The sequence below is a fragment of the Apodemus sylvaticus genome, chromosome 9 (genome assembly GCF_947179515.1).
Source record: "Apodemus sylvaticus chromosome 9, mApoSyl1.1, whole genome shotgun sequence".
In the NCBI taxonomy this organism is placed as follows: domain Eukaryota; kingdom Metazoa; phylum Chordata; class Mammalia; order Rodentia; family Muridae; genus Apodemus; species Apodemus sylvaticus.
Genome location: NC_067480.1, coordinates 12626268 through 12650479, shown reverse-complemented (window position 1 = coordinate 12650479; position 24212 = coordinate 12626268).

The window sequence follows — 24212 nt, the reverse complement described above, 5'->3', positions numbered from 1 at the left end:
TCCATGCCAGTGATTACATTCTCTTCAGAAATAATTGCCCCTGGAGTGGGCTTTACAGATACTATGAATTCAGGGCTCACTGAGATCATTTTATTTCTCCTAATGATGATAAACTTATCATAACTTTCTTAGGTGGTAGACATGGAGTTACATGGATAGATATTTGAGTTGCTTTCATTCAGTATTAGATTATTCAGCTGCTTTTATAATTGTATCCTGTTTCTTCTTTTTCAGATGGACTACTGTGTGTGTGTGTGTGTGTGTGTGTGTGTGTGCGCACATGCGCGTGCACGTGACATTGTCTTCCAGAAGCACATAACTTGTTTTGTTGTTGATGATTATACTGTTGTTTTTGATGTTGTCACTTGAACTTTACAGGGGCCCACAGTTTAAGGGATTTGTTACATTCTTGGAACAAAATTTGAAGTTTTCAACAGATCTGAGCCAGATAAAAATGAGCCCATGAATATTAGTGGTGGAATATTATGTTTCAACAGAAATGTGTGTGGAGAAATGAAATGAGGTTTATGGTGATGATTAATATTCATTGCCATGTTGGTTGGATTAAAATGTTCTTAGAATACATATATTATATATATATATTTGCATATATATTTACATATATATGCATGTATGTATGTATGTATGTATTTTAAATGAATATGATACCTAGTTAGTATATATCACACATTATATGGAACTTCATTTAAACTTATATATATATCCATATATATATATACATACATATTTTAAGGAAATTATATATATATATATGAGAGAGAGAATCAATGAGAAGAAGGAAATTTATTTGATGCCAAACTACAAAACCTGAGCTTGAGGCCAGGAACCTAAGTGGTAGAAGAAGAGTAATAGAGTAATAACTGCTACATATTGACCCTTGGGTGTAATATGTATACTTGTCTGACTTCTTAAATGTATGGGAGAACAGAATAGAAGAAGGAATATGGTGAGTATTAATTATTACTAAAGGTCTTTTAAAAATCCATATGGATACTACCACTCTAGAAGCATCCTAAAATATGTGTGTATATGTGTATGTAAATATATATATATATATATATATATATATATATATATATGTGTGTGTGTGTGTGTGTGTGTGTGTGTGTGTATATAAAATTTAAATGAAGTTACCATATAATGTATGTGATGTATACTAATGAGGAATCATATACAGTTAAAATATATACATACACACATACATACATAATTCATGCATATATATCCATATACATATATATGCTATTTTTAGAGGGAGACATTTAAAGCAAGATTAGTACAAAAGTTATTTTCTGCTTTCTCATTAAGCAAAGAATGTACAATGAGCCTCACAACTTCATTGCCACTGCACAATCCATCTACTGATTAAGGGGATGGTATCCCCTTAAACTGTGGGCCAACAGACAACTCAACAGCCACATATATACAATACCAGACTCACAGAAAATATATTTATTCTGGAGTCACAGTAATATTTAGATGTATTATGCCTGCTTATTATGTTTGTTTCAAATTTAACTCTGAAATTTAAAATAAAATAGGTTATACAAAAGTACTTGTGGTGAATAAAAATGGACCTCACAGACCATGACCTCGTTAGAGTAGGCTTGGTCTTGTTGAGGTAGGAGTGGCCTTGTTGGAGGAAGTGTGTCATTGGTGGTAGGCTTTGGGGTATCAAAAGACCAAGCCAAACCCATTCCTCTTCTGTCCTTGGATCTGGGTATAGAACTCACAGCTACTCTGTCTACCTTTGTGAGCCCATGCTCCCTGCTATGAGGCGAATAAACTAAAATTCTGAATCTATAAACAAGCCCCATTAAATAATAGTTGCTATAAACATGGTGCCTCTTCACAGCAATAGAACACTGACAAAGATACTAATATAGGTGAGTTTTCCCATCTGAGTTTGATAATACTCATTGGTATTTTATTTTAAACATTATGGATATATTGATTGTGAAAATAATGAATTGTATATTGTATAAAATGATATTTTCAAATTCTTATGGATTATAGAAGATAAAGCATTGGATAATATATGTATTTAAGAACATAGAACAATATTCCCTGTATCTATTGTGTATTTATTAAAAGACAAGACTCTACAAATAACCAAAACCACAACCAATACCAGAATGAAATTACTTATGAGATTTTTAGATTTTAAGTGTGTCTGTGTATGTGTGTGTGCACATGTGTGTGTGTGCGTGTGTGCATGTGTGCATGTGTGTGTGTGTGTGTGTGTGTGTGTGTGTGTGTGTGCAGGTTGAATAGTTCAGAAGTGAGTGTCAAATCCTCTAAAGCTGAAATTGCAGTCAATTGTCTGTATCTCAACATTAAGTACTTGGAACCAAACTGGGGTCCTCTAAAGTTTTATTAAAACATAGTCATGCCTACTAGTTATACGTATTTGTGACACTTGGTGAGACTTTGAAGAGCTTATAGATTGGCTAAATAACATTCTTGGTGAAAATGAAAACAGAATTTTTAAAGATATTTGCATTATTTCATAGTACTTTATTAGGAAGGAACCTACGTTCCTAGTTCTATGTAAACAATGATGTCAAAAATTTCTAGAGAAACACATCTGATATCATATGCAGACAGTTATTATTACATTGCCACTTATATAATTAATGTGAAATATTTAAGTAAAGCTTAATCCTTATTAAGCAAACATTCTTGCACATACTTCCTTCTCTTTATCATTTGGTTTGCTTCAAGTAATCTGCCTGAATAGCTTTTTTATTTATTTGATATATTTTTTATTTACATTTCAAACCATTTCCCCTTTTCTGGCGCCCCACTCCCCAAAAGTCCCATAAGCCCCCTTCCCTCCCCCTGTTCTCCCACCCACCCCTTCCCACTTCCCTGTTCTGGTTTTGCTCTATACTGCTACACTGAGTCTTTCCAGAACAAGGGGCCACTCCCTCATTCTTCTTGTACTTCATGTGATATGTGGATTATGTTTTGGGTATTCCAGTTTTCTAGGTTATTATCTACTTATTAGTGAGTGCATACCATGATTGATCTTTTGAGACTGGGTTAGCTTACTTAGTATGATGTTCTCCAGCTCCATCCATTTGCCTAAGAATTTCATGAATTCATTGTTTCTAATGGCTGAATAGTACTCCATTGTGTATATATACCTCATTTTTTGCATCCATTCTTCTGTTGAAGGATACCTGGGTTCTTTCCAGCTTCTGGCTATTATAAATAGGGCTGCCTGAACAGCTTTAACTCCTGGGGCCATCTTCTATACTTCCTTAGGATCAGTCAGAGTTCATCATATTATTTCAATTCATGCTATCCTTGCGCTTTGTAATATAGTGCTTTGCATTTGCCAGGTCTGTTTCTTGAGCCTCTAAACAATTTCAGTTGCTCCCAACCAATTTGGCATCTTCAATTTACAAGCACCAATACTTAGTACACAGTTTAAGGGTATAGGTTGCAGTCAGGATGGAGCTGCTGTCTCAATAAACACCTTTGAATTACTCACATGCCTTAAAACTTTTGAATGTTTTTAGTAGCCACCTTCCAGTTTACAGATTTGAAATAAGATATTCCAAGTTTTTAATTCTTTGGTATTTAATAAAGTTTTACCTACATCTTTTAAATCTTAAGCTCCATCTTTGGGGTCTTGCCAGTGACTTCTTTCGATTTTTTTCTCTGTCATTTGAAATTGTTGCTGGGTAGAGATAACATTTGTCACAGGAATACCTGGCCCTGAGAAGGCCAAACATCCTAAGAGACCATCACATGAAAAATAGAAACAGAAGTCTGAATTTCAGTGTAATTTATGAAGTTTTGGTGATAAAAGTGTCCTGAGACATCCATTAGATAAAGCCACATATAGGGTTAGAACCAGCTCAATAGAGAGATTATATTGCTTATATTGATGGAAGAGATTTCAACATAGCAAAGGGTGCTAGTGTTATTATAACACATAAGAATATGCACCAAGAACCTCATATTCTCATTCACAACCCAAGTCAATTATCACAAGTTTTCATTATAACATAAAGGTTTTTATATTATATTCTATAAAAACAGAAAATGATTTTTGTTTACCTTTTAAATTGTAAGTGAAAGAGAATAAACAGAAGCAGGCAACATAAACTCTAGGCTTTAGATGCAGAACTCAAAACAATGGCAGTAGCACATCCTCTGCATGATATTAGCATAACTTTCTTTCCACTGTGGGCTTCTAGCTGCAAGTAGACTCCAGTTTCCTTATCTTTGCTTTCCAATAGAAGGGGAAGCTTGCTAATCTTCCAGAACAGTTAGGTGTGCAGAAAAGTATCAGATTCTTCCTGTCAGAAAATTTATCTTTACAGGTTACCTAATTGTGTTAAAGCCACTCGTGAAACATAAGGACTAGAGAATATTCTACATTGCCATTGAGGATGTATACATGCAGTGCTGATGACTGGGTAAGCTGTGAAAAACCAAAACACATTGACCTTATAACAATTAGCTGGAGTCCAGAAAAGAAGAACGTACTGTGTGAAGCCTGACCAAATAGTATCAGATACATTTTCCCCACTGAAGATCTACTAGCCTTAATGTGGGAGATATGCTAAGGTATTAGTCCAATTATTCTATGGCACTGCTCCTCAGTCCAATTATCCCAAAACCCTGAATCCTCCCAAAACTGCATGCATCCCAAGTATCTTGAGGGCTTAAAAAACAGCTTGCTGAGAGCCACCCTGGAAATTTGGATTCTAATAAGCTCCCAAGTGATGTAGATACTGCTGACTTCCCTCTACATTTGGGGAATGTAAGGAGCAAAGGTGTGATTGAGTTCAAATCTTAAAATATTTGGTTTTCAAGAGTCATACTGCATGCTATACTTGTTAAATGTGGATGGAACCAAATAGAAACTATTAGAATGACCATAGTAATAGTCACTAGAATAGCGATATATTTTCAGTGTCGAAATCAAGTGTTAAATATAGTGTTTTTATATGGAAGGTGCTAATATTCTTTTAGGTGAAGCAGCAGAGCTATAGAAACACCAAGCCAACACATAGTATTATTCTTTAGAAATTATATTACAAATCACATATTAAAACATCAGCTTGTTAGCATACACACTCACATATTAAATATGCAGATCACCCTGGGGCTGCAGAACTTCTTTGATTTGCAATCAAGTGACTCCTCTGTAGAAAGCTATCAGTATGTACCATGGTACATAATGTTCTCACACAGTACAGTGTATTGCAAAGACAGATTGTTTGCTTTACTGAAAGGAAATTTTGTTCGTACAATAAACACCTTGTCCAATGTCTTAATTTTGGTAGCAAATGTTTGAAGATTGAAACTGAGCTCTTGATTTTCACAAGCCATGACAGTACTGTAAAATACAAAGGAGGAGCTAGAGACTGGTTCAGTTCTTTTTTTTTCTTTTTTTTTTATTCGATATATTTTTTATTTACATTTCAAATGATTTCCCCTTTTCTGGATCCCCACTCCCTGAAAGTCCCATCAGCCCCCTTCCCTCCCCCTGTTTTCCCACCCACCCCTTCCCACTTCCCTGTTCTGGTTTTGCCCTGTACTGCTTCACTGAGTCTTTCCAGAACAAGGGGCCACTCCTCCGTTCTTCTTGTACCTCCCTTGATGTGTGGATTATGTTTTGGGTATTACAGTTTTCTAGGTTAATATCCACTTATTAGTAAGTGCATACCATGATTCATCTTTTTAAGAAGGCTTGCTGCTCCTGTAAAAGATGTTATTTTTGTTCCCAGCATTTGAGAAAGCTCACAGTTCCTTGAAACTGCAGCTAAGAGATCTGATATATCCTTTTCAGGATGTGATATCTTCAGTCATCTGCAATCACACACACACACACACACACAAACATTTTAATTAAATAATTAAAATTTTCCTTTCTAAGGAAAACAGTACTTATCACGTGCAAGGGATAAATAAAAACAGCCAAAGATGTGCTGTTCTTCAATTATTGGTACTTTTTTTTTCAGTTTCAACTTTTTCCCCATTGTTTTTTTGGAATTTATGATTTATGACCAAAGATTTTAAACTTATGCAGCATCTACAAATTTCTTTCCCTGTACTAAATTACTCACGCACTTTACTCACATGGGAAAACAAGAATAATCAAAGTCTTTCTGTCTCTCTTGTCCTTCTATCTCTCTTTCTCTGTCTCTCTTCCATATATATTCAGAACTGTAGGTTGGATTCATATGGGAACTGCAAAATGGCAACCAAGAAACTGGGAAAAGATCTTTACCAACCCTACATCCAACAGAGGGCTAATATCCAAGATATACAAAGAACTCAAGAAGGTAGACTTCAGAAAGCCAAATAACCCTATTAAAAATGGGGTTCAGAGATAAACAAAGAATTTTCACTTGAGGAATAATGAATAGCTGAGAAGCACCTAAAGAAATGTTCAGCATCCTTAATCATGAGGCAAATGCAAATCAAAACAACCCTGAGATTTCACCTCATACTAGTCAGAATGGCTAAAATCAAAAACGCAGCAGAAAATAGGTGCTGGTGAGGATGTGGAGAAAGAGGAAAACTCCTTCACAGCTGGTGGGGTTGCAAGTTGGTACAACCACTCTGGAAAGTAGTCTGGCGGTTCCTCAGAAAACTGGGCATGATACTACTGGAGGACCCTGCTATACCATTCCTGGGCATATACCCAGAGTCTTCTCTAGCATGTAATAAGGACACATGCTCCACAAAACTCACAGCAGCCCAATTTTTAATATCCAGAATCTGGAAAGAACCCAGATATCACTCAACAGAGGAATAGATATAGGAAATGTGGTTTATTTACACTATGGAATACTACTCAGCTATTAAAAACAATGAATTCATGAAATTCTTAGGCAAGTGGGTGGAACTGGAAAATGTCATCCTGAGTGAGGCAATCCAATCACAAAAGAACACACAGGGTATGCACTCACTGATAAGCAGTTATTAGTCCAGAAGCTCATAATACCCAAGAAACAATTCACATATCAAATGTTGCCCAAGAAGATGAGAGGACCCCAGTACTGGAAAGGCTCAGTGTAACAATGTATGGGAATACCAGTATAGGGAAACAGGAAGGGAGTGATTGGGGAACAGGAGGAGGGAAGAGGGCTTATGGGACTTTCGGGGGAGGGTGGTATCCAGGAAAGGGGATATCATTTGAAATGTAAATGAAGAATATATCAAATAAAAGTTTTTTTCTTAGTAGACAATTTTATTTTGTCTTAAAGCCATATGAAATAAATATGGCAGAATCGTGCCAGTAAAAATTGTTTATATTTCTTAAACTCATATCACTTCCATGATAATTTGTGATTTTAAAAAGCATGTGGAACTTTCAGCTTTCAACAATTTTGTATACCTTTGTTAAATATAGAACGTCATATAAAATACATGAAACAACAAACTTTTCTTTGCAATGGCACACAGATTTAACAGCCCTTCTTGCCCTCTTGATCTCTTTACCTTTAGGAAACATGTTGATCCACACATCACATCAGTCAGGAATAAGAATTTTACTTACTTTTTGGCCTCTTAGTCAATTTACACATTTTCTCTAACACATCAAGATTTTCGTGAAGAATCACCACATGATTACAATAGAAATCAGGGAGCTTCCCAAGGATAGGAATGGATCCCAAAAGGCTGCTGAACTATGATTAAATTCTTACATTCCTCTTAGTCCCCTCTCATAGACTAATTTGGAGAAGGTAGTAAGATATAAAACAAAAACAAAACAACAACAACAAAAAAACAGCAACAAAAATCTTTTCCCTCTTTGCTGTTGTCAAATCAGTATATATTATAAACAATGTTACTCAGTTTTGTTTGCATAGTTTCTAAATTCCCTTTTAATTTAGCATAATGAGCAGATAATTTCTTATATATCTTTTTTGTCTCAGAAGTTTTCATTAAACTTATTGCATTTATCTTGTTAGAAGAAAGTTTTCTTTAATCCTAACCTTGATTTAATGTCATAAAGTTGAGCACATAGAGCAGGAAAAAAAAAAACAGTTAAAATATGCCTAGGTTTGGAGTTTCCAATCAAAAACCTTTTGTGAAATGTAAGAAGTTTCCTTTCTAAGTAATGCAATGTATTTCTATCAAACCTCTATGGAATACAATGTTGGTTCTCTGAACTTCTAGTTTTCTTGAATCCCTTAGTCGTGCTAATTTTGCACAGGTGTCACTTTGTTATTTCCTGGTGTTGACTGGATGGAATAAATTAAATAACACTTTTCCTAAAATACAGACACAGTTTTGATATCAACACTAATCTCAGGAGGACTAATGCTAAATTTTCCCCACTTTATATCACTACTATTGCAAGTGATTTTACTCTGACCCCCAATGTTGAATATCTATAAATCCTAATAAAGTCCTATGTGAATTAAATATAACAAGTAGCATATAAATGTGTATAATATACAAGAACGTCATATCTCTAGACCTGGGCAATTATGCTGTTTATCAGTATTTTTTATTTATTTAAATACCTAAAGCCTTTGTCTTAATCAGGGTTTCTATTCCTGCACAATCATGACCAAGAAGCAAGATGGGGAGAAAAGGGTTTATTGAGCTTACACTTCCACACAGCTGTTCATCACCAAAGAAATTCAGGATTGGAACTCAAGCAGGTCAGGAAGTAGGAGCTGATGCAGAGGCCATGGGGGGGGGTGCTTATTGGCTTGTTTCCCCTGGCTTGCTTAGCCTACTCTCTTATAGAACCTAAGACTACCTGCCCAGGGATGGTACCACCCATAAGGGGCCCTCCCCCCTTGATCAATAATTGAGAAAATGGCCCTCAGCTGGATCTCATGGAGGCACTTTCCCATCTGAAGCTCCTTTTTCTGTGATAACTTCAGCCTGTGTCAAGTTGACACAAAACCATCCAGTACAATTGACCCCTTGTCAACTTGACACACAAACACATCACTATTCAGCCTCCACCCTTACTTTCTTATTCATCCCCAAGATCTAAATAACTTGAAAAGTCCCACAGTCTTTATATATTAAAAGTTCAATCCCTTTAAAATGTCCAATATCTTTTAAAATTCAAAGTCTTTTAAAAATTCTTAAAAGTTTAAAAATTATTTAAAGTTTCTTAATTGTGGGCTCCACTAAAATATTTTTCTTCCATCAAGAGGGAAAAGATATCAGGGCACAGTCACAATCAAAAGCAAAACTCAAACTCCAATGGTTCAATGTCTGGGATCCAACTCATGATCTTCTGAGCTCCTCCAAGGGCTTGGGTCACTTCTCCAGCTCTGCCCTTTGTAGCACACACCTTGTATTCTAGGCTCCAGCTGCCTGTACTCCACTGTTGTTCCTGTTCTTGGTGATCATCTCATGGCACTGGCATCTCCAAAACACTGCTGTCTTCCACTGTGACTAGGCTTCAACAATAGCTTCTCCTAGGCTCTTTTCATGGTGCCAAGTTCAGCTCCAATGTGTGATCCCTTCAGTCCTGGGCCATCAATTGCAACTGAGGTTGCATCTTCAAGAAAAGAGCCTTCCATGACCTCTCACAGTGCCAAGCCTGAGCTGCTCTTCACGACCCCTTCATGCCTTCAAAACCAGTAACACCTGGGTGACTCTTACACAGTACTAAGTCCAGCTACAGCACAAAATACAGCTGTGGCTATCTCTGGAACACAGAGCTTCTGTGCTCTCAGAAAACATTTCCTAGAAGATTTCACCTCAGTGATGCTGGTCTCTTCTTAATCACTGCTAATTTCTTTGCTCCAGCTAACTAGCATCAATAGTCCCAGTAACACAAATGTTTGCTTTAGTGGTTCTGGTATCTTGTTTATCACAGCTGATTCTTCAGCCCCAGCTAATCAAAATCACAGACTCATTACAATCAAAACATAGCCCTAATAAGAGTCTTTAATATTCCCTCTGAAATTTCAACAAGCCCAGGCCTCTATCTTCTGCACTGTTCTTAACACTATCTTCCAAGCACCTACAGAACTTTCCACAGAGCTCTTCACATCCTAATGGATCTTCTAGCTCAAAGTTCCAAAGTCCTTCCACAGTCCTTCCCAAAACATGGTCAGGCTGTCACAAGAATACCCCACTACTGGTACCAATTTGTCTTAGTCAGGGTTTCTATTCCTGCACAAACATCATGACCAAGAAGCAAGATTGGGAAGAAAGGGTTTATTGAGTTTACACTTCCACATAGCTATTCATCACCAAAGGAAGTCAGGACTGGAACTCAGGCAGATCAGGAAGCAGGAGCTGATACAGAGGCCATGGGGGGAATGCTACTTATTGGCTTGCTTCCCCTGGCTTGCTCAGCCTGTTCTCCTATAGAACCCAAGACTACCAGCCCACGGATGGCACCACCCACAAGGGGCCTTCCCCCTTGATCACTAATTGAGAAAATGCCCCTCAGCTGGATTTCATGGAGGCACTTCCCAACTGAAGCTCCTTTCTCTGTGATAACTCCAACTTGTGTCAAGTTGACACACAAAACCAGACAGTATAGCCTTCATGACTTTTATTTTAATATTTTTTATTTATCATTCCCTTCATTTGCATCTCAAACAATATCTTAGTTTCTGATTACAGCTCCATAAGTCCCCTATCGCACAACCACACTCTCTACCCTTGCCTTAGCCTCTAAGAGCATGCTCACCAATCCACCCCACTCTCTCCCTCCCCACCCCTCCAACATTTCTCTACACTGGGGCATCAAAACTCCACAGACCAAGTGTCTCCCCTCCTGTTGATATCAGACAAGACCATCCTCTTATATCGATGTATCTGGAGTCATGGATCCCTCCCTGCACACTCCTTGATTGATGGTTTAGTCCCTGGGAGCACTGGGTAGTTGGGACTAGCTGATGCTGCTCTTCCTATAGGGTTACAATCCCCTTCCACTTTTCCAGTCTTTCTGCCAGCTCTCTCACCAGGGTCCCTGAGCTCAATCTGATGTTTACTTCCAAGCATCCACATCTATATTGGTCAGTTGCTGGCTGAACCTCCCAAGGAGCAGTCATACCAGGTCCCTGTCAGCAAGCTCCTATTGGCAAAGTTAACAGTGGTTTGCAGACAGGATGGATCCCTGGGTAGGGGAGTCCATGGATGTTCCTTCCTTCAGTTTCTGCTCCATATTTTGTCTGTTCTTCCTTTGGACTGAAACATTTCTGGGTTAAAAACTTTGAGAGAGGGATGTGGGCGCATCCCCAAACCCATAAACAATCAAAATGCCAAGTTGTGGAACCCTGTCCAGTTGATAGATCTTCAAAACACTTCACTACTTAAAGATCAATAAACATTGAAGGTAAAGGAGTAGAAAGATGGTTAAGAGTCAGAATATAAAGAAGTTTCCTGCATCATTTTGTCTTCGATTAATATCAAAAGCTATACTCATAAAGTCTCAGCAGCATGACTGCCTAAATATGACCATATCTACAACAACATAAAGATATGCCAAAGTAGTCTAGGAAAATTCTGTGAGCCCTTATTCCTCCACAAAACTATGGGCTACTGAGGAATGGTGGGAAGAGAAGAAATATTCTTCTCCATGGAAGAGTACATCAACCACCTTTCAAATATAAAATTGTTAGCCCTGAAAACATATATGCAATTACTATTATAAGGATTGAACTGGTTGTATTTAAGCGTATATATGTATATTTATACATATATATGAGAATGAAATAATAGCAAAAAAGAAGACATACATAAAGAAAACAGAGAGTGATATATGGAAGGCTTTTGTGGGAGGAAAGGCAAAAGAGATATATCGTAATTATATTATAATATCAAATATGGTAAGAGAGAGTTAAAGAGGAGGGAAGAAGTGATGTTAATATATACAAAGATCATTTAAGATATCCGTACTTTCTCTGCAGAGAAATTGTAGTTAGTAGACACACAATACTGAGGATATGGAAAAATTACATTTAAATATCTCATAAGAAATGCATTTTGGGAGTCAGGATCCATATATATGACATACTGAATTTCTGAAATAAATAGTAAAATGTAACATATATTTAGCTTTGTTTAAATAAGGGATAAGCATATAAATATTTACTTTTATTGCTTCTTCTAACACCAGACTCCAAATAAGCATTTGTTTTGAAATTAATGATTTTTCAAGCACAGCTATGTAACTTAGCTCAGTTGAGATTTGCCAAAATTGCTTGGAGATTTTCAAATATATCTAGCCTCTAAAGCTAATTCCAAAACTTCCCCAACAAAACCATTAATATTCCTGCTTTTCAATGCTAAATATATATTATTTTTCAGTGCACTGCAGTTCTGCAGTAATATCTTTGAAACTGCAGTGTGATTCAATGTGAGAACCCATTTATTGATTTATTAAGCATCTTTTGCTGTCAGACCTAAAGATAATAAAAAGAATAAAAACTATTCTTGTCATCTCTAATTTTCTTTACAATGTTTTATAGGTAGGAAGATGTATGTGTGGGTAGATAATACAAGAGTTAACATTGAGAGGAATATAACAAAAAGAAGTTATTGATTGTAAAATGAAATTATGAACTTTCTAAATGCCAAACTCTTCATTAATTTTTACTGAACTCAAAACCAGTTTCTTTTTTTTTAAAAATAAACAAGGAGGGTATATTGGAAGTTTTTGAGAGAAGAACGAGAAAGTAGAAATGAGTTAATTATATTAATCTCCAAAATAAAATCTGTGTCTATCACTCCTCTTTTTTGTATCCCTTTCTGTCTTTTACTGCAAAGAACACTTCTTTGTGCCTTCTTCTTCTCTTCCTCTGCCTCTTCTTCTTCTTCCTCCTCCTCCTCTCTTCTTCTTCTTCTTCTTCTTCTTCTTCTTCTTCTTCTTCTTCTTCTTCTTCTTCTTCTTCTTCTTCATTTCAAGTGTTATCCCCTTTTCTGGTTTATCCACCTCCCAGAAACCTCCTGTCCCATCCTCCCTCCTGCTGCTTCTATGAGAACACCCTGATAAAATAAGTTTCTAAATAGCAAGAGAGTTTCAGATTTCTTAAATATTTTGGGCACTGGATTTTTAACTTTTTTTCTAAAATAACATGGTGAGAGTTAATTTTCCCCTGATAGTTTTCACTAATCAGGAAGAGAACCAGTGATAATTATGTAATCTGTGTAATATGTTTGAACACCTTTTGGGCACATCTAGAGTGAGGTGTCCATCTTATCATTTCTGCTTTATTAGCAAACATTTTTCTCCATAGCATAAGGGACAAATTGATTTCTTCAGCTATGAAATTATATAACTATTTCAAATAAACTACATGTATGCAAAATGCTTTATAAAACTTCTTAGATTTTTCTTAAATTATTAGACAATTTTCCAAATTTATTTATAATTAATAAACCAAATTTCCAGGGTGTGTTGGAAAAAATTAGACAATTTTGTTCCAATATTAAGTATAGAAAGTATTCTGAAAACTAATCTTTATATTTTGCATATTTATGAAGGAAATGAAGTATTTTATCAAGGAAAAGATGTACTTTCTCTTAAGATATTATTTTATGCTTCATGTATCTACTGTTAAAGCCAATCAAACACTTTCTTATCTTAATTTACTAAAAATCTATTTTAGTAATTATAAAAAGCCACAGCAGTTCTGTATTCAGATAACTGATCATGGAGAGCCCAATTCCAACTGATAAATCTGCAATACAATCTCATACTTAAGGGTCATGTCACACTACAGAACAGTGGGGAGAAAATCATACAAATCAAAGACCAGGAATTTGATGCAAGGTTTTGTTTCCTAGAAATAGCAAGAAAACTAACCCAAGATAGATCAACAATATGATTGTCTAAGCACAATGCCCATAGCAATACGAAAAGACATGGTACTACAGATTGGGAGAACTTATAGGACCCTGTCTTTAGACAAAGAACTAAGCTATACTGAGAGAAGAAGAATTAATCTTCCCCAGGAATAAGAATCTAATCAGTGATTTAATGCCATGTGGTCATCTCAGGGCACAATATGTGTATAATAAGTGCTAATGGATGAATTCATCAGGTTGTATTCACATATTTATAAAACTTATTACAATAACAATAACAATTATAGTTAAAGAACAAGAAGCCTTGAGAGGAAGAAAAGTAGGGGGCTTGAATAAGAATAAGGTAAATTACATAATTCTATTTTAATTTAAATATTGAAAATACAATGTATGGCAATTAGAAAAATTTTATTTTTCTTATATGTTCTATACTAATAAGGCATTTGCTGTGCAGTAATCAATAATTTTTGATGAAAAGATTATACTTTTAATAGGACAGTGGTGATACACAACTTTAATCCCACTACTCAAGGGGCAGATGCAGGTACATCTTTATCAAGGCCGTCTTGGTATAAACAGCAAGTTCCAGGACATCAATGACTACAAAACATATCCTGTCTTGAAAAAACAAAACAATAACCACAGTAAAACCAAAACAACAGCAAAACAGAATGACAAACACAAAACAACAGAAATACAAACAAAACAAAACAAAACAACAACAGCAAAACAGAATGACAAATTCGAAACAACAGAAAAACAAACAAGCGAAAAACAAAGCAAAACAAAACAAAACAATAGTGATTGTCCCTTTGTTTTCTAAAATTACATTGACAGATTAAAATGAAAAAAATCTGCATTAAAACCTATATTTTACCAAGGAGAGTGTGGTTGAAACTGTTCTACTGTATTACTAGTAAGAACATGGGAGTGTTTCATAGCACCTTTTACCTTAAGTTTCCACAGAGTTAATTGCTAATAAATAGTGTACATTAAGTATTAATATATATATATATATTACTATTATTGTACATGTTAAATTACAAATCATTTTTGTTTTAAGTACGCAAAGAACACACATAGTATGTACTCACTGATAAGTGGATATTAGCCCAAAAGCTCAAAATAAACATGTTACAATTTACAGACCACAGGAAGGTCAAGAAGGAAGACCAAATGAGGGTGCTTTGAAAGGGAACAAAATACATGAACAACTATGGAGACAAAGTATGGAGCAGAGGCCAAAGGAAAGGCCACCCAGAAACTGTCTTACCTGGGGATGTATCCTATAAACAGTCACCAAACCCCAAAACTACTATGGAAGACAAGAAGTGCGTACTGAAAGGAGCCTATTAATGCTTGTCTTTTGGAGGGGTCCTACCAAAGCCTTACAGATACAGAGGCAAATACTAGCAGCCAACCATTGGACTGAGTGGTGTTCACATTGGAGGAGTTGGAGGGCAGACTGGAGAAGTGGGGGTGGGGGTAGGGCGAAAGGGGCTTGCATCCCAATATAAAGAATGATGATATCGGCCAACCAAACATCCCAGGCTCCCAGGGACTAAGCCATCAACCAAGGGGTACACATGGTTCCAGCCAAAAGAGTGGCAGATGAATGCCTTGACGGGCATCAGTGGGAGGAGAGGTCCTTGGTCCTGTAAGGCTCAATAGAGGCCCCAATGTGGGGAAATCGAGTGGGCTGGGTAGGAGAACATATTCTTGGAGGCAGGGTATGGGAGGATGGGTTGGGGTTTTTTTGGGGAGAGGGAAAATGGGGAAGGGGTATAACCTTTGAAATGTAAATGAAGAATAAATTTTAAAAAATCAAAAAATAAAATTCTAAATTTTTTTTAAATCAATGCATTAAGGGAAAAATCTTTTCTCATCAGCACAGTAACTCCATGAGTACAATGTTTCACTAAATGCTGATAATGAATTTAAAAAAAAAATCTACCTATAAAAATTTTCCTATAGACAAAGTTCTTATGGTTTCATTTGTAATTAGAATATCAATGTATTTTTTTCGGGGATAATATCTCATTTTGAGAAGAAATTGACATCATAGTATTAGATCTTACATTTTATTCATTGAAATTCATTGAGAACTTTTTTATTGGTTATTTCATTTATTTACATTTCAAAAGCTCCCCTTCCCGGTTTCCCCTCCACCAAGTCCCCATCCCTTCTGCCCTGGCCATGCCCCTGTGAGGGTTCTTCCTTACCCACTACCCACTCTCGCCTCACTGCCCTAGCATCCCCCTATGCTGGGGCATCAAGCCTCCACAGGACGAAAGGCCTCCCCTCCCACTGATGTCAGACAAGGCCATCCTCTGCACCATATGCAGCTGGAGCCATGGATCCCTCTATGTGTACACTTTGACTGGTGGCTTATTCCACGGGAGCTCTGGGAGGTCTGGTTAGTTGTTACTGCTTTTCTTCCTATGTCATTGCAATTTTCTGCAGCTCCTTCAGTCCTTCCCCTAACTCTTCCATTGGGGTTCCCATGCTCAGTCTAATGGTTGACTGTGAGCATCTACATCTCTTTTGGCCAGGCACTGACAGTCTCTCAGTGGTGAGCTATACCAGGCTCCTATCAGCAAGCACTTCTTGGCATCAGTAATAGTGTCTGAATTTGGTGTGTGTGGATGGGATGGATCCCAGGTGTGGTGGTCTCTGGATGGCCTTTCTTTCAATCTCTGCTCCACTCCCTACATTTCCATTACACAGGAGCAATTTGGGGTTAAAATTTTTGAGATGGATGGGTAGCCCAGTCCCACAACCAGGACTATTTCCCCTTTGTTGTGTATTTTATCAAAACATTGATACATATATATTTATGTGAAAGAGAAAACTTGATACCAATGTCCCTGTAATTGTGATCACAATTAATTTTAAACCATTGGAAACACATAAGATATTTAATAATTCTATGGATGATTAACATCCCTTTTCCATTAAGAAACAATATTTTTGTGAATTCTAATTTAAAATATAAAGTAAACTAAATTGATGAAACATAGTTCTCTTATGTGACATACTATTTATACGAAGACATTTAAAAGTGCACTAGAAGATGCTTTCAATTATATAATACAGAACTTGCAGATAGTTACTTGGATTTGATACAATAGGGAAAAACAAGCTATTAATTTTATAATAATAAAAGCTGATTATTAATTGAGTTGTAAGTCACATAGAACATGTAAAATAATACATGTGTATTTCCTCATTGAATATTGCTAATGTTATCCCTGAAATATGTAACATTGATCCCTACTCAGATAAAGCTTCAGTCAGCATTTGAGGTAAAGCATTTAATACAAACAATTCACATCATTTAAACTTTTGTATTAATTAAATCCTTTCTGTACAAAAACACACATTATAAACAATGATCATCTGAGATCTGATGTTTACAATTGCCAAGAAATTAAAGTCAGTCATAGACAGTTTATCTAGGAACTCAAGTCTCTTTTACTAGCAATAGGAATGCTCAATCAACACTTGATATATAGAGATCTAATTGAAAGTGATGAAATCTCTAAACCTTATTGGTTTGCAAGAATATTGTTCTATTTATGGGCTTCTCTTGTTCTTCAGAAGTGGTTTTTATGGCAGAGAACAAGAGTTCTAATGAATGGTGGTTAAATAGGTCTACATTTAAGCTATTTTTAACTTCTGGAAAATATGAGAGCTAACAACATATAATTTTGGTTTTATATGCAAACAACTAGGAACTATTCAAAATAAGTAATAAGGATCTATCAGAACTGTGTAAGCCTGTGAGTACATTTATATGGTTTGCTTTAGATTCAAGTTGACTCTCCTGTGGTACTTACTTTCCATAAAAAAAGTTCTGTTGAGCTGGCTAAGGTTTTCAGTTAATGCTATTCTTGATTATAATTATAGATTAGTGCTATTTTGCCTTCACAATCAGCACTTTAATTTGTTGTAGGTTTGGTTAATTATAAAGTGATGCATAATTCCATTAACAATCTTTTTAGAAGCATAATTTTTAAACAGGCTTTCAGAGAGAGGGTGCAATATGGTTCAAGCAGGAATTATTATATTTTTCTTCTGTTTGGTGTTCTTTTGGGTAAAAGAATTTACTCACAAAGCAGTATGTTTTACAATGCTAATTCATTGGAAAATAACACCAGGATTAGGAGAATATCTTTCTGAGAGGATTTCATTATAAATTATGTGAGAAAAGAAAGTGGAAAATACAGAAAATACGTTTATAGTACCAGCTATGAGGGGATTGAGGCAGTAGCGCTGACTGAAACCACGAATTAAAGACCAATCTTAGCAGTAGTGAGAAATGTTACCTCATAACTATCTAAAAGAAAATAAATAAAACAATAACCAGCTAGCTATCGAACTAATAAGGACTTCTTGAGGCATAACTCCAAACAAAATCTGCTTTTATCACTCAATTGCTCTAAAAATAACATTTGAAACTCACTTTTAATTTAATTCAAATATCTTCCTGTGTGTAAAACTTCTCGCCCCTCCCCCCACCAAAAAAATAAGGAAAGAAACCATATATGGCTACAATATTGGCATAAACTTAACTAAAGAGAAAATTAAAATCAAAGGAAGGAGTCTAACCATACTTCTCATTACTCTGGGTAATAGATATTCTTATTAGGGAAAACATTTTGATTTTGGAAATGATGTAAATAATACACTTGCTGTCTCAAAACATTCTAACCAAAAGGAATTTGTGGAGCAAAGTGTTTACTTTGTTTATACTTCCAGGACACAGTCTATCAGTTAGGGAAGTTAGGGCAGAAACTCAATCAGAAACTGAAGCAAAAATCATGAAGGAATACTACCACTACCCATGGCCCTCTCCTTGTCTCATGGCTAACTAGGCCTACTACATATTAGAGGTTGCATCCATGGCCTAGGGTGGTACCATTCAAGCTGCCTGAGTCTTCCCACATCAATCATAAGAATCTCTCACAGATGCAGCGACAGGGCAAGCTGATCTCAATAACTCTCACCTGACTCAAATGATTTCAGGCTGTACCAATTTGACAGCTGAAGGGCATCTAGAAGAAACCCTATGTCCATAGATACATACGTCACCTTCAGATTCTGCCCATATTGTTCATAAGACAATAACCTTAAAGTGATGACTCATACAGTTATAGCTTTACCTAGCATAACCACATCCAGGCAATCAGGAAAACAGAAAAACACTTTAAAGTTATCTCAGTGGAAAGAGGGAAGCAGTATTTGTGAGTTTAGTGTCCATTAATTATTTTTTAAGAAAAACTCTTGAGCCATTTGTAGACTCACAGGCTCTGAGATCTCTGACGTAAAACTCTTATTGAAAAATGTTATTCTGTTGTGTTAGTTTTATGTCATAGATAAATTAATTGAAAATTTACTTTATATGTGTTCTCTTCTAAATTTTTTATTTATCTAATACATTTTTTATACATACAACCAAACCATTTTCATCATATCTATCTTGTTTCCTCTCCTTATATCCTCAAAGTCTACCTAACAGCATTTTTCTCCTAGCTTCATGTCATTTCCTCTATTATTTAGCGTATTTTTAAATTTTTATTTATTCTTCTCTCATGGTATACTTCTGGACTACAGCTTCCTCTACCCTCACTCTTCCCACTTGCCCTCTCCCCTGCCACTTCACTCCCCAAGATCCACTTCCACCCCAATCTCTGTGTCCATTTCCCAGGGACATCAAATTAATATGTCACAGGACAACATAAGACAGGGCCAGGCAAGGCAACTCAGGGGGAGGAAAGCAGGTCCCCAAAGCAAGTCAAATTTCAGATGCTTACAGCCAACCACCTGACTGAACATGGGGCTCCAATGGAAGAGTTGGGCGAAGGGCTGAAGGAGCTAATGGGGTTTGCAACCCCATAGGAAGACCAACAACATCAACTAACCAGACTGCCCACAGCCCCTAAGGACTAAACCACCAACGAAAGAGTATACATGGAGGGACCAGTGGTTCCAGCTGCAGATGTAGCAGAGGGTGGCCTTATCTGGCATCAAGGAGAGGAAAGGCCCTTGGTTCTGTGAAGACTTGATGCCCCAGAGTCTAGAAATGCTAGGGCAGTGAGAGGGAGTGGATTCTCAAATGCCTTGCCCTCTTTTAGTATCAGTTGCTATAATGAAATAAATTCACATGTTAAACAGGCCTGAAATACCAAAGGAGCAAGCATGGCAGAGATATGAATTGGGCCTAATAAATAATTATTTCAATATTTTCTAGAGATTTTTGAGCTCACATTTTAGAATTCATTCCTGCTTGTTTAATATGTAAACTGCATTGTCTAAGTTTACTATTTATACTTAATGAATATCATTTGTCTAATATAAATATATTAAACATGCACATCTCTTTTAAAATTGTTCATTTTTTATCTAAGACCATTTTTAAAACCTGTCACTTTAATTTCTCTGATATATAATTTTTTATTATTTTTACGGTTTCCTTTATCAGTGACTTGCTAAAATATTTCTTCAGATATATGCTACTGAATATTAGTGTTTTATCAAAAATCAAGTCATTAAATTTTATGTCAAAGAAAAATTGTGTGGCATTGATGTAATAAATCTTGAAATTGAACATGAAATATTTTGCATTCATTTGGTAAATCCCCAAATCCCCAAAACTACACCTCAGTTTCAAGGGTTAGAATAGAAAAGAAATTCTTAGCACACAGCTACTTCTGAAGAAGATTCCAGGATTCAACTGTCTCTTTATGATATATAATCAATTTTAGAAATAATGTGAATTCACAATGAAGTCCCATAGTTTAGTATTATCAAATCTCATGAAAGATCTTTTTTGAAATTGTAGCTTATAACTTATTTTCATTTTAAAACTCTGATTAAGCCTTATAAATGAGGTAACAGATTACTTCATTCAATTTTTAATATAACAGTGGTGAGAGAAATGTGAGGACAAAATAATATTTGTTCACAATTATTGGGGTTAATGATAATTGGGATTGAAATGAATGATAATGAGATCAAAGTCTTTATTGGTTTTTATGCTTTTATTCTTCTTTTATACATTATTTCTCAACTGAAATTTCCCCTCCTTATTCTCCTCTCAGTCTGTCCCTGTGGTGGTTTTTGTATGCTTGGCACATTGGAGTGGCATCATTAGGAGGTGTGGCCTCACTGGAGGAGTTGTCCCTTTGTTAGAAGTGTGTCACTGTGGAGTTGGGGCTTTGAAATCTCATAATTTTTCTCAAGACTAGCCAGTGTGATGCCTGCTTCTGGCTGCCTGAAGAAGATAGTCTCCTACTGGCTGTCTTCAAATCAAGATGTAGAAATCTTGGCTCCTTCAGCACCAAGCTTGTCTGCATAAACTGTTCATTCCACCATGATGATAATGAATTGAATCTTTGATACTGCAAGCCAGCCCCCATCAAATGTTTGCATATATAAGAGTTGCCTTAGTCATGGTACCTCTTCACAGCAATGTAACTCAAACTAAAACACTCCCCCAAACCACTTGCCCAGATCCACTTCTCCTTTCATTCTCTTCAAAAAATAAGAGCAGCCCTCCAAGGATATCTACCCCATGTGATCTAACAAGATACACTAAGACTAGGCATAAGATTTTATATGCAGAATGAGTTGTTGAGAAAAGACACTGACCAACTAGCTGAGCTACATGGAATTTACACAAAGAACTCCAGAGATACAGCATCCATGAGTAATCACTCATGTGGTGTGGATTTTCTGACACGCAGCTGCCTTTGAGTTTTTAATGTTCCTGTAGAAATCCCTCCTGTGCAATATGGTAAACAACTCCAGTAATCTCACTGATACACTTAGATGGTTCTACATGCAACCATTTGTTTTATCACTAATTGTTGCCTTATATAGAGTAAATAGTGATTTTTTTTCCACTTTGGAGGGTTTGTTTTTATTTGTTTTTTTTCCCCTCAGGAAAAATGACCCAGAAAAGGATAGGAAAATGGTCAAAATAGGAATGAAACATCACACATTAGAAAAATACCACACAGTGAAGTTAACGTTGGGAAATATCTGACATACTTTGAGCATAACGATAATCTTCATTCTCTACAGGTGGCATCTCAGTGTGGACTTAAATTAGCTCTTTCCTGTGGACCCTCCAGACTTCCTTTCTAGTCTGTGTCCATTTTTGTTGTCAGTCTCAAATCCATAAGGTTACTCTCTACCAGGGACTACCCCCTGCCATCTGCTTCTATGAGCTGGGAGAAAAGTCATTTTTAATATCCTTCTTGTCCTCTATTCTGACAACTCTACATTTATTTTCAGTCATGCAGCAGCCTATGTGCAGGAGCCTCCTCCTCCTCCTCCCCAAATTCCATTCCCTGGCACTCTTTTCCAGCGTGAATCCAGGTCCCACTATCCTCAGTCCTGCCTCTTCAGATTCAGTGATAGTCTTGTAGCAGACAACACTGCACTCTCATCATTTCCTACCTTACCTGCAGTCCCTGGGGATTCTGACTTTGCTGAGGACCCCACATACCCTAACTGTCCAACTTCCAGTCTCAATTTCTCCTCCAAGCCCATCTCCATTTATGTATAGATCCTTAGAAAACTTACTATCAGGGGTCCAAAATCCATGATGCTAACACTGTGTTCAAAGTGGTCAACAGCATCCAAGGAAAGAACATCCATGCAACAAAGAATAGCTCAGATATCTACACTAATTAACACTTCAAGCATCATAATTCCAGATGCCTAGTACCCAACACAGAATCACTAATACAAACAGCCATTCAATGTTCCTCCTCCAGAAGCCAGTCCATGTTAAAACAGGCTATTAAAAAATGCAGTCAGGACAAAGCACAAGACAGTTCAAAATAACAATCATGGGTTATCTTTTAGGATCTTAAAGAAGATATAAAGAAGACTATGAAAAAAGGAAATGAAAATAGTTGAAATTAAATAATAAAAACACGTCAAGACATGAAGTTAGAAGTAGAATCTATTTATGTATTCTTTCTAGTTCTTTCTGAACTCTGGCTGGATGTTTGGAATTTAAGATGTGTCATTCCAGTGGGATCACACAGACTTGGGAGGTCATTGGATGTGATCCTTTGTCAGAGCAGCCATATTACTAGATTAAACTTCTTATAAAAGAATCACTAAAAACAAACACAATTGAAATAAATGTGGAAATGAAAAATGTCAGGTGTCAGTGAAAACCCCAGCAATGAGGATGACCCTCACATGCAAATCACAAGATACCCAAGGTGAAACTTCGGGTGCTAAAGACAAGGTAGCAGAAATGAATATCTCAGTCAGAGAAAATAGTAAAACTAAAAAATCCTTCCAAGAACACTAGGAAATCAGGGACATTGTGAAAAGACAATACCTAAGAATAATAGTAATAGAGGAAGAATAAACTAATGTCAAAGACACAGAAAATGTGTTTTAACAAAATTATAGAAGAAAATTTACCCAATCCAATGAAGGCACAAGAAGTATATAGACTACTAAATAGACAGTGATGGAAAAGATAATAACACAATCATCAAAATAATAAATGTACATAATAAAAAATTATATCAAAAACTATGAGTGAAGAGTATCAGGTCACATACAGAGAAAGTCCCCTTACAGTAACTGTTGACTGATACATATCTACCTGTGCGTGTGTGTGTGTGTGTGTATGTGTGTGTTTATTGTTTCACTGTGAGTTTCACTACATGCACTACATTTCCAGTCATCATCCTGTCCCCTCCTATCTGCCCCCTACCCTTGGAACCTCCCCTCCAAAAAAAATTACATAAACAAGTAAACAAACAAAACAAAGTGTATAAAACATCTTGTCATGGAAACCATGGTGTCTCTCCAAATATACCCCTCTGCCCACATAGCCTCATTTCTGAATGTTCATTGCAATGAGTGTGATTTGAGGTCTCTGGCTTCTGTGACAGCATCAATATTGGCTCCTCCCCAGGACTTCTCCTAGTTATCCTTTTGTTGCTTTGTGTCATGGAGATCCTGAAGCTTTGGATCAGCAGTACAAGCACTTTCATGTACTCCAATAGTTCACAGATGATGTAGAATTTAGGATGGGTCAACACAAAGCCCAGGCAGGATCTAGGCCTGAGAGGTAGCAGACCTGGCTGTCTTATATCTGCATTCCCATCACGAGCTCTCCAGCAAAGCTCCTGTTAGCCAACCCATGCTGCCTTCTGCAAGAGGCAGGGACAACTCTCCTGCTATCAGGCCCTCTGGGTGGCTCACCTTCAGCAAGTGCATATCTGTAGAACCTGCTCTGCTGTGCTATTTACTCTCTCAAATGCTGTAGTCAGAAAAGGGCTGAGCCAGGTCTCCCACTCTTACCCTTGAGGCCAATTCACCTGTACCTTCACCATCAGGGCCAGTTTCATTTTGTTGCACAGACTAGGTGCAGTGCTCTG